This window comes from Opisthocomus hoazin, chromosome 21, assembly GCF_030867145.1.
Source record: "Opisthocomus hoazin isolate bOpiHoa1 chromosome 21, bOpiHoa1.hap1, whole genome shotgun sequence".
Lineage (NCBI taxonomy): Eukaryota > Metazoa > Chordata > Aves > Opisthocomiformes > Opisthocomidae > Opisthocomus > Opisthocomus hoazin.
The window spans coordinates 319,235-329,849 of NC_134434.1; the positions used below are offsets into that span (position 1 = coordinate 319,235).

Here is a 10,615-nt window from a genome sequence, read left to right on the forward strand (position 1 = left end):
CAGCATGAGTGATGTTGCTAAACTGTTTATCCTGTGTACAGAGCTGTGAGATATGGCTGGCTGCAACTAGAATTTGTCAGTTCCCAGGAGGTAGGAAGCAATATTTTAAGGTGTTTCCCCGGCTGTGATGAAGATACTATTAATGTATTTATGTACCGTGAAGCTAGAGAGAGAGCATCTTGACTTCTTATAGAGTTCTGTTGTATTTACTGGTGGAGATTTGAGTGAAATGAATCCCACCTACAAGCCAATGGGGAGAAAAAGCATGGCCCAGCTCCAGGTCACTGTTCCTGTTGATTTCAAACAGAAAAAGCAGCTAAATAGCCCAAATCTACTGCCACATTTATTTTTTGTCCCACGTTTTCTTTCATTACTTGCTTTTTTTTTTGTCTTGCAGAAGTAGATTAATTACTATAAATAACATCTTCAAAGAATAAACGTCTGTTCACAACTTTTTGTACATCCCAATTTGATGTACATCAGTAATGTGTTCCAATAGGGAATTTCAGTGTTCCTCGAAACCATCAGTCTTCTGCATAGCAATTAGACCTGTATGAAAGATGATGTAAAGAAAAGTACACAAATATTAAGTGACCCTTGCAGAGACATACTAAACTAGTAATAGAATTGAGTAAATATTCCCATTCAGCCCTGCTGAATCTAAAGGCTAAATTTCTAACCCTAAATGGGATTAGCAAAAATTTCTAATCTTTTAATCTGTCTAGCACTATCCTTTTAAAAATTTGTCTCTAAAAGTCCAGATGCTTTGAAAGATTTCTTGTAATTACTTGTCCACAACCTAAGCAGATCTGGTTTGGGCCTTAATTTTAATAAAACAGTTGAATAGTTTTTTTAAAAGTCTTAGATCACAATGAATTATATGAAAATTGAATATACATTTTAATCTGCCTTTGTAAATGAAAGCAATAGTAGCCAGATGCAGATACAGTGTTGGCGATTTTGCATTTTCTTAATTTGTTTTAGAATGGACCTCTTTGAAGCTGCCTAATGTTCAGCTGCACTACACATTATGAGATTGCACAACAGAGTGCCCAGTAGGAAGAAACAATATTTCAGGATGTTGCCTTTTGCAGCAGTGCAGGGAAAAGTCATTCTATCTAACAGCTCATTTGTCATCCAGGGTGGTTTCTTGCAGAGGGGACAAAATATCTGCAGAAATTTTATTAGAAGGTTTCCTGTCGTCGTGCAGAATTTGTGTGAGGTTTCACAGCCATAATTTTACAAAGCAAGAAGCAAACACTCTTGCTAAATTCAGAGAAAAATGGCCCCAGCCTGCTCAGTGATGCCACAGTCTGCGATTTGTGTTTTCCAGGAACTCTGCTTCATACAAGCATCACCACTAGGAGTCACCAAAAAAAAGCTGAGAACACCTCATAGGTGCTGTTTTAAGTGGTAAAATCACAAAATGTTTAAAAACACAGTTTGCTCAGTATGAGGGGATAATATACAGCCCTGGTTGATTGGAAACCTATCTGCTGGGGAGAATTTGTTTGTAGATTCTTCCCCATTTTTCACTATCAGTGATTCACTTCAGCAGCACAAAATGACACTTTTTTGTAATCTCTCTTGTGCATATTGGAAAATGATTTGGAAAACGTGACAAGTTTCTAAGCACTGTTCATTTTGCCCTGTGGGACTGGCTTAGAAGAGGGCCTATTGCTAAGGCACTGTAAGGATTTAGTAAACATAAGCACTGAACCAGAAAACAAGTAGATGAAATACTAGAAAATCCCTGTTTTAGGTTATGAGCGTACCCCAGAGGCTGGTGGGTAGAATCCTCTAGGTGACTGCTGTGTCACTTTTTGAAAAAAGGAAGAGTGTGGGACTGAGAAGGCATCTTCTTGTGGCTGAGTGGAGATACCAAGAGATGAAGTCATAGACAACCAGGTGTAGCTCCAGATTTTGGGGTCTGCAAAGATCCAGACACGACAGACCTAACAAGGCCAGACTAATCATACAGAACATCTACCAGAAAAAAGAAATCAGTCAAATTTTTCATTTTCTTAAAGAAACACAAAATATTTGGTGAATTTGTGGAGGAGCAGAAGGAATATTTTATGTTAATCTAGGCAGTTTTGACTAATAATCCAAAAGATATTACCAGCTAGAAGTTTAAAAGATTAAATGAGATTTCATCCATTGTGGTTTTATTAGTAGTAAAAGAATGTATGAAACTGAGCACTTCCTTTTTCACATGGTGACCAGGAAAAATTCAGAAGATAAAAAGAATTAATTTCTTTCATCATGCTGGAAGTGAACAGGGACTGAAAAGAGACTGGGTAGGTGGAAGCCAAAGGAAAACTCCCACTGTCTTGGTGTAGGACTTCACCCTGTGTTTACAGCAGGCAGTTGCAGAGTGTAAGAACAAGCTTGACAGATCTTCATTATGTTGAGTTTCATTATTTGGGGGTGACTTAAAACTTCCAGTTGCCAAATCTTAGTATTTACTTGGCTGTCAAGTGTATCTGCATTCTTCATGGTTAAGAAGCTAGAAAACAAATTTTCTAAGATTCCTACTATCAGATGACAGAGCTAGGTATTCTGTGTGTGTGCATGTGTGTTTGTATGAGGAGAGTATTAATATAATTTTGAAGGTATTGTCTAGAGGTTTCTGATTCATTGAGACAGTGAAACTGCAAGGTAAAATTTCTGTATAAAATCTGCACCAGAACTTACCTCTGTGTACGTAAGTGAGTGGATTCTAACATAGACTTGAGTGAGGGTCCTTCCTAGGAACTGATACTCCCAACTCAGAATTTGCCTGTGTTTTCTTCAGGTAATGGCCACGTCCTTCTTTTTTTTTCACAGACAAAAGTATTAGAGCTGTACTTTAGCCTCTGAATAGCATGAATTAGCAAAATACTTTTTTTTTAAAACCAAATCACTTTTTTTTTTGTTTTTCTGGTCTTTTTCCAACCCTGTGTGAAACATCAGGAAAGTATCAGGAAAAAGGAAACCAAATGCTGATGTGACTTCTCAGATAAAAAAAAAAAAAAATAGATGCTGTGTCCACATTGCTTCTATTTCCCCAAATCCCTGATGCTGTAGTCTGTACTGATCAGTAAGCAGTGTGTGCCCGGTGGTGCCCTTGTTTGTTGCGCTGTACCTGTGGCCCTTTTCCTAATGCTTTGATATGTCTTCCTGGTTCTACTGTGTTTGGGTACCCAGTTTCCTGTAGTCTTTCCTCACTATTAAGCTCTATTTACTGCCCTTTTCCAGGTGCTGCTTTGCCCTCATTTATTTCACATGCATGCTTTTCTGTGCATAGGTACTTTTGTTTTCCTTCCCCTCTGCCACATTTCAGAGTCAGTAATCCTGTGTTTGCAACCTCTGCCAGTTGACTCACCACATTGCATATGAAAGCTCATTTAGTAAGACAATGAGGCTGCCAATTTAGCAATATCATCAACTGGATCAGAACACATCATTTTTGTTTCTCAGCTTCCTCAGGTAATCAATATCTGCTGTCTTCAGTCAATTAACTAAAGATATTATTTCCTGTGCAGACGCAGTTAGCTCTCTAGATAACTCTACTGAAGCAAAAGTTATGATAATAATAAATATATTAATTTCTGTCCTGTGAGGCCCATTTGGTTTCCCAAACTATGGCCTTCCAATACAAATGAAACAAACTAGTATTTGAATCATATGGCAGACTGGGTTGCCTTGCTTTGAGATTGCTGGCTTCAAGATGGGAGTTTAGTCTCTTACTCTTAAACAATTTGAAGAGATTAACATTTTTGTACCTGGACTGTGCTGCCCTGAACAGAAGCTCTTCAACAAAGGCAGAATCAATCCAGGTCAATGGGGAGAAGAGGCAGGATTCTTCTAAAGGCTTTGCTGAGAGGGAAGTAACACTATGGAGCAAAGCCAGTGTTAAAATTCTTAAACTGTGTGTGGAGGTGACTTTCCCCTGCTGCTTGTGCCATACAGCTATGAGGGAAGGACGGAGTTACTTGTTTCTGCAGATTTAATATTTTGGTTTTGTTTTATCCATAGTATTAGCTGCTTTTTGGCAGTGGAAGAGGCTGATAGTAGTTGAAAAACATTAAATTTGTTTCACAAAAGTAAAAATAGTTATTTTCCTTATTTTTCCATGACAACTGGAGCATTGTCCCAGTTTTGCCCCCAAACCTGGAGATTTATTTTCACTGCTGTCCCTCTCTTTGCATCTTTCTCTAGCACCATTGTATTTTTAATAATAAAAAAAAATGAAAGTGGGAGGATAATGAGGTGGTAAAAGCTTAAATATTTTGTATTTGCATTTGAAACTAATCCAATAAATATTCTTATCAGTATATTTTAAAACTGAGTAAAAAATTTAACTTATTCCACTGCTTATTTGTGTACTTTACCACACTACAGACTTCATTAATAGTTCAAAAAAATTGTTGTTTGTGGGACAATGTAGGTGTTATAGACAAAAACATAACCTTGCTTGATAAAAAGCAATTGACACAGAGAAATCCAAAGTGGAAGACTTAATATTTGTCCTTGTAACCCACCTAAAAGCATGTGACATTAGAACAGCCTTCTACAGTATTTCCAATTTCCTCTAACGTCCCCACTGAACCAGATGAGGTTGTGGATGCTTGCTTCACTACCAGAAATAGACTGCACTATCCTAGCTCACTGACATTTCATTCATTTGATCTCTCTGCTGTGGAAATTACTGAAGGCATGTTACCGATACTGCTATTCTGAATAGTTTAAAAAGGAACCTTTTTTGGTTTCCTCCTGGTTTACTACTGTAGACAATGAACTTTTTCTTACTCCCAAAAAATATAGTGTTTGAATTGAAGCCTCTGTGCAAGGCAAATGTGGAGCAATGCAGATTTTTTTTTTTACCTTTCAAACTGTTAGGAGAAAAGGGGAAACTGCAAAAGTTGAAGCTATCTTACCTAAGGAAGAATGCTCTAAGAGCTTGGTGTTTCCATTAGTGCAACAGTGCTAAATTAATACAGGTTTGCAGTTTTAAACGTCAGAACACAGTATTTACCTGGACTCTGTCAAACATTTTTATTTGTCACAATTTCAAAATATGTCTGAATTGAATGTAATCAAATGTACCAGAAAAATTGCCTTGTTTTTTCAATGGAAATCTGATTAAAGGTTTTCTTATAAATTGTAGTGCATATACTTTATCACATCATTTTAAACAAAAAGCCATTCTGTTTTCAGAATACTGTTTAATGCTGACCAACATAATTTCATATTCAGTACTGTCTTTTCAGTACAGTTTGTATTTCACCCCCTTATTTTTCTTAGTTTCAACAATTACCGATTCCAATAGGCATAATTCTTATACCCACATAAATCCAGACACACAGATCCACATACATATTTTTGGAATGAAAATGCATCCAAGATTTCTATAATACGGTAAAATGCGCAAGCACTGACAGGCATAAAAATAATAGGTGAGTAGAAGATCCTTGAGAGTGTTGTTTGTGCTTTACTCTCCAGCGCAGGAAGCATGGCTAAGTTGGTAGCTCACTGGGCTAAGATGTCAGAAGGTCGGATCACACATTAGGATTTGAGCTCATCCCAAATGTTGACACAATATTGAACGGGGATGGGAAAGGGAAAGGCATCTGACAGTAAAGGACATTGTATTCACCACTAAACATTGATTGGAAATATCCGTCATTGGACCAGGCAGAGGAAAGTCCACCATAGAATCAACACAACGATATCTTAATCTTCTCTTGCTAAATACTGAATTACACTGGTAATGAACACCAGGTCTGGTGAAGAAGACTCTACTTACTAACACTAAATATCCTTTAATATTAATTTTAATTAAATATGATTAAGCATATATTCCCATCTGACAAAAAGAAAGTCTCATCATGTATAAGGCTAACACTTTTTGAGTGCTGTTTGGCTCAGCATGTTATCTTTAAAAATACTGTGCCACGATAGTTCAGGTAAAACTAGGGGATCATTGTGGAATACTTAGGTATTCTAAATCTGCATTTCATCTGCTCTTTTTATTACATCTCAGCCTTGCCCAGTTGAGCCTTTCCCAGCCTTAAGGTTTCAAATACAATCTACAGCTGCTGGATGCAACAGGAAATGAACAATAACTGGCATCAATAACTTTTTTCTGAGTGTGCAGCACAGCCTGTTTGTCTGCTATTGCTGTCCTTTTCCAAAAGCAGTCATCATGTTTTCACTCTATAGTGTATTTATTACGATACTAAGCTTCACTAGCAAAGGTTCAGAAAGTCTGCTTTCATTTAATCAAAATTTCCCAGATTTCTCACCAATTCCTACCAATAATTCTAGTTAAAATAATAAACTAAAGCAATAATGCAAGCCTACCACGAGCATTTTGTCAAAAATGTACCTTTTTCTAAAACAGATCTTGACTATAGGATTTTCATACACTTGTGCATCTCATTGTATATCATAGGAATTTAGTTCATTCAAGTTGGTCTGTTAAATAACAGCATTTGGAAAGAAAATAATGCTGCCTTCTCAGGATTCACACTGTAATCTCCTGGATTTATTATTATTAAAATCATATAGTAATTCAGCATGGAAAGGACATATGGGATCATCTCATCATCTGGTCCAACTCGCAGCCCAGTGCAGCACCAAATTTGAAGTTGGCTCTGATTTCAAGGTCATATAAATTGCCTAGGGCCTTGTCCAGCTGAGCTCTGAGTATCTCCAAAAATGGAGTTTTCACAGTCTCTCAGAGCAACTTGTTTCATTGCTGATTATCATCACTGTGAAAAAAATCTTCCCTTATATTGTCATAAAATGTTCCAATATCTACTGATCACAAAAATGGAAAGCAAAATCTTAGTTCTCTACTCAAGTTATATTTTCACAATAAACTTACTAACAAAGATATTAATCATACTGAATTACTAGTTTGAAAGAGAAGATGGGTTAAACATATACTTGTGAAACATACTTCATGAAAGGGAGTTATTTATGTTATGTGATGCCTGTAATTGCATTTGGTGATCTGGCAGGTATTTCTAGGCCTGCCTTTGCTGAAAGATCTCAAAAGGTCCTCAGATTACTTGTTTATTTTTATTCTGTAACTTGTTCCAAATGGATTTTAAAGTCCTTTTTTTAAATTACTGATATGCCTGCCTGTCATTGCAGTGAATTAATCAAGCTCATTATTCAGTGATAATGCTCTAAACTTCATGGTTCCTAGAACCACGCCTTAAGTGTTATCAAGGATCAGGTTATTCCCATATTACAAGAAAAAAAATAGTGGAAGGTAATGTACTCTTTCACATACCCACCTCACACTCTGAAACAATAGACCCTTTTAGTGTCAAACTAATTTCCTGCTGAAGAAATGTTCCTACTGTTTGTTTTTATTTGACTAGGTGAACAGCATCATATAATCCTTTCACAGGATAAATGGGTTGGCCAGGCAATTTTGGCTTCTTGTGGGATCACGCTCTCCACTCAAATGTACAAATCAATTATGTGACTTCCATGCTGAGAAAACACATTAACTTTTAAAAAGAACAGCAGCAGCCTGGTCTTAATAAAAATGTTTAAGACCCGATCTTAAACCATAACTCCAAGTTTGGCTGAATATGAAACATCCATTTACAGCCAATTACACACAATTTCTGTCATGCTTTGGAAGACATGTATATGCACTAGCAATATTAAAAGCTAAAAACCCCAATTCTAGGTGAAACAGGGAAAGACTTAAAACCTTTCAAGATATGCTTAGGCAGAAATGCAGTGAGCCTTAAGAGCAGGCATCTATTGAAAGTATGTACAGCACATAAGTATATTATAGGAGAAGAACTGCTACAGTCCAAAACATGCCATTTTAGGAAGAACACAATCTATTAAAATTATTTCATTCTCATCAGTTTCTTCCATAGATGAAGAACAATAAAGAGAATTAAGCTTGGGGCAAAAACTGACTCTTCCAGTGTCACAAAGCCCATAATAGAACTTCTGCTACCTCCAGCGATGAAATAGGCCTTAGAAAAATCCAAGAATCCGCACGAAATCTAGTGAGGACAGACAAATGCAAACTCACTTAATGTTACAGATACTTGTGCTTAAACTGTAGGAATAGTTTTCAGTTGAACTAGTTGCACAGCTGGGATGCAGGAAATTTTTTACAAAGCTAAAATTAAAAATTATATTTAAGGCCCTTCAACAGAATTGCTTATTATGGCATGTCCCACTGAAACACTTATTCATAGGGTGCAGTTGTTCTTACTTTGGAAATGAAGGTTTCCAGTGCAGAGTTGTTCCCATTTAAAATGTTCCTGTCCCACAGCCGGAGTCCGGGATACCTTTGTAATTCCAATTCCAGATGAGAATAACTGTTTATGGTCAAGTTCTTGAAGAACAGGGAATACTGAACTAACAGAGGAGATTACATTCTCTTCATGTGAGCATATGTGTTCATATGTAATCCTAATTGATATGCTAATTGGCAGCTGCAAAGAAGAATTGGTAGGATGCTTAAACACCAGCTTTATTCACCTTATTGGTTAGGATTCCTTTGAAGTCCACAGTTATAAGACAAAGCGGTAGGAAAAAATTTCAGCAAAACTCATCTTGCCATAAAGATTTGTTCTTGTTATTGCTTCTCAAAAAGCATTTCGCTTCCATAGAGTCCCTCTAGATTTGTAACAACTTACCTCCTGTTGTAAGCTTTCTTTTCTGTTTTTATACAGAAGTTTTCAGTGTCTTTTAACCTTTAAGAGATGAGTGAAAAACAAAGTTTTCTGTCTGAAAGTCTAGTAGTCTCCTCTGATCAGAAGACCACAGTGGGGCAGTAAATTTGGTTACGAATTGTCCTCCTGTCTAGAGGAAAGCAAATCCATACTCAGGGAGAGATTACTCTCGGCTAAGTAAAATTTAAATACCATTAGATCCCATTTGAAAATGTTCTTTATACACAGAAAACTAACATAATGGAAAGCAAGAGTCTTGGTGGGAAGATATATCATCTACTACTGTGCATTAATATCAGAAGTCTATCCCCCTATCTTCCCACATTTTTGTTCCACTAAATTATAAAAACAGCCAATGACCTGCTTGAGAAACAAAATATCAACCAGATGTTTCCTGAACAAAGACAACTTGTGTTTCCCTTTACACATCATCTTCTGAGAGGCAGCACTACAGTGACTGTGTATCTGACATCATTCACTATGTTGACTTTGGGTTACTCAGAATCTTCCCTTTGCTTTACCTTCCAACTCGAATACAATAGCGTTACAGAGAGATCACACAAAAGAATGGATTTGAATGACTAGAACACAATGTGGAAGAATCATTTATATTCACTCTGTAACATCACTCCTTATGGAAACACGATGTGTGATCAGTCATCCCCAAAAAGAACCACTTCTTTACCTGAAGAAGAATATGCAAAAATATGCTTTTGTAAGAGCTTGTAATTTTAAAACAACAGTTCTATGTGAGAATAGATCCAAAGCTCATTCTGATTCATGGAAAGTCTGACCATTGTACTTTGGATCAGATGTCTGCCAGAAACTACACAGCATTTTTTTAGTTCTATTTGGCTACTAGGCAAACTTCATTAGTCCCTATTAATCTACAGAGTGCGATACCTACCAGTTGGTTAATGGGAGTGGGATATAGAAGAGAGGCTCAGTCATCATCTAACAGAAATGCTTCATTCTTTTTATTCACATAACCCTCTATTTACAACAGATCACTCTAAAAGAACAAACTTTGAGTTCCGTTTTTAGGCAAGCTGATGGAAACAGAAAGTTTTCAGGTGCTACATGAACAAAGAGCATGGGAAGGGGAGGTTCCATTTTTTTTAACCCTGTGCACCAGCACTCATAACGCATAATGACTTACAACTTTCACAGCAGGTAAATTTCTGGTCAAGCTATCCAGGAAAGTTCATAAAGCATGTATAATTCATACAGTATCAGTATTTAATCAGTCATGAATAAAGCTCTAAAATGCTTCAGGAATGTCTTCTGCAGCCAAAGACTGAAAAATACCAACATTTTGTTTCTGGTTGTAACATCACACAAAGCTGGAACTGCTTTTTCTTTCCTAGCAATCCAAGACAGGTCTAGTAACAAACTGAAGCGTCACTGCATATATATGTCACTATGAAAGTCCATGGGGACCTAAATTTAACAGAAGAGCTGATGTTGCATTTGTCTCACATCATTGGTTAGTTGCTTGCAAATAGAGGAAAAGCTGGTTTCAGTAGCTACTGTTTAATGAAACGTATTTTAATTTGGAAAGTTGCATACAGCACAAGAAACTGCCTGTGCAATGGTTTTAATACAGATATGTGACAAAAGGCCATGTATTCTATACTCTCAGTGTGGGGTCTACAGGAAATCAAGTTGTCAGCAAGATTGACAATGGAGACATTCAGCCTCTTGAATGCCCGGTCTTACTGTTTCAGCCCACTGCAGACAAAGGTATACTATGTCTTGATGACAAATAATGACAAAGATGCAATCATGAATTTATGAATATAAAATACTTCCACTCTGTCTCCTACTTTCATTTCATTAAAGAATAAACAAAATTACAGATTATTTGGATAACAAAAATTACCTCATTGCTACATGATTCATCCCTGTGC

At 36.7% G+C, this 10,615-nt stretch overlaps 1 protein-coding gene across 1 annotated transcript in view; it reads left to right on the forward strand.

The window, feature by feature from the left end:
• TMEM100 (transmembrane protein 100) overlaps nucleotides 1-10,615 on the forward strand; it is a 58,217-nt gene that overhangs the window by 19,331 nt on the left and 28,271 nt on the right. The window lies entirely within an intron of this gene.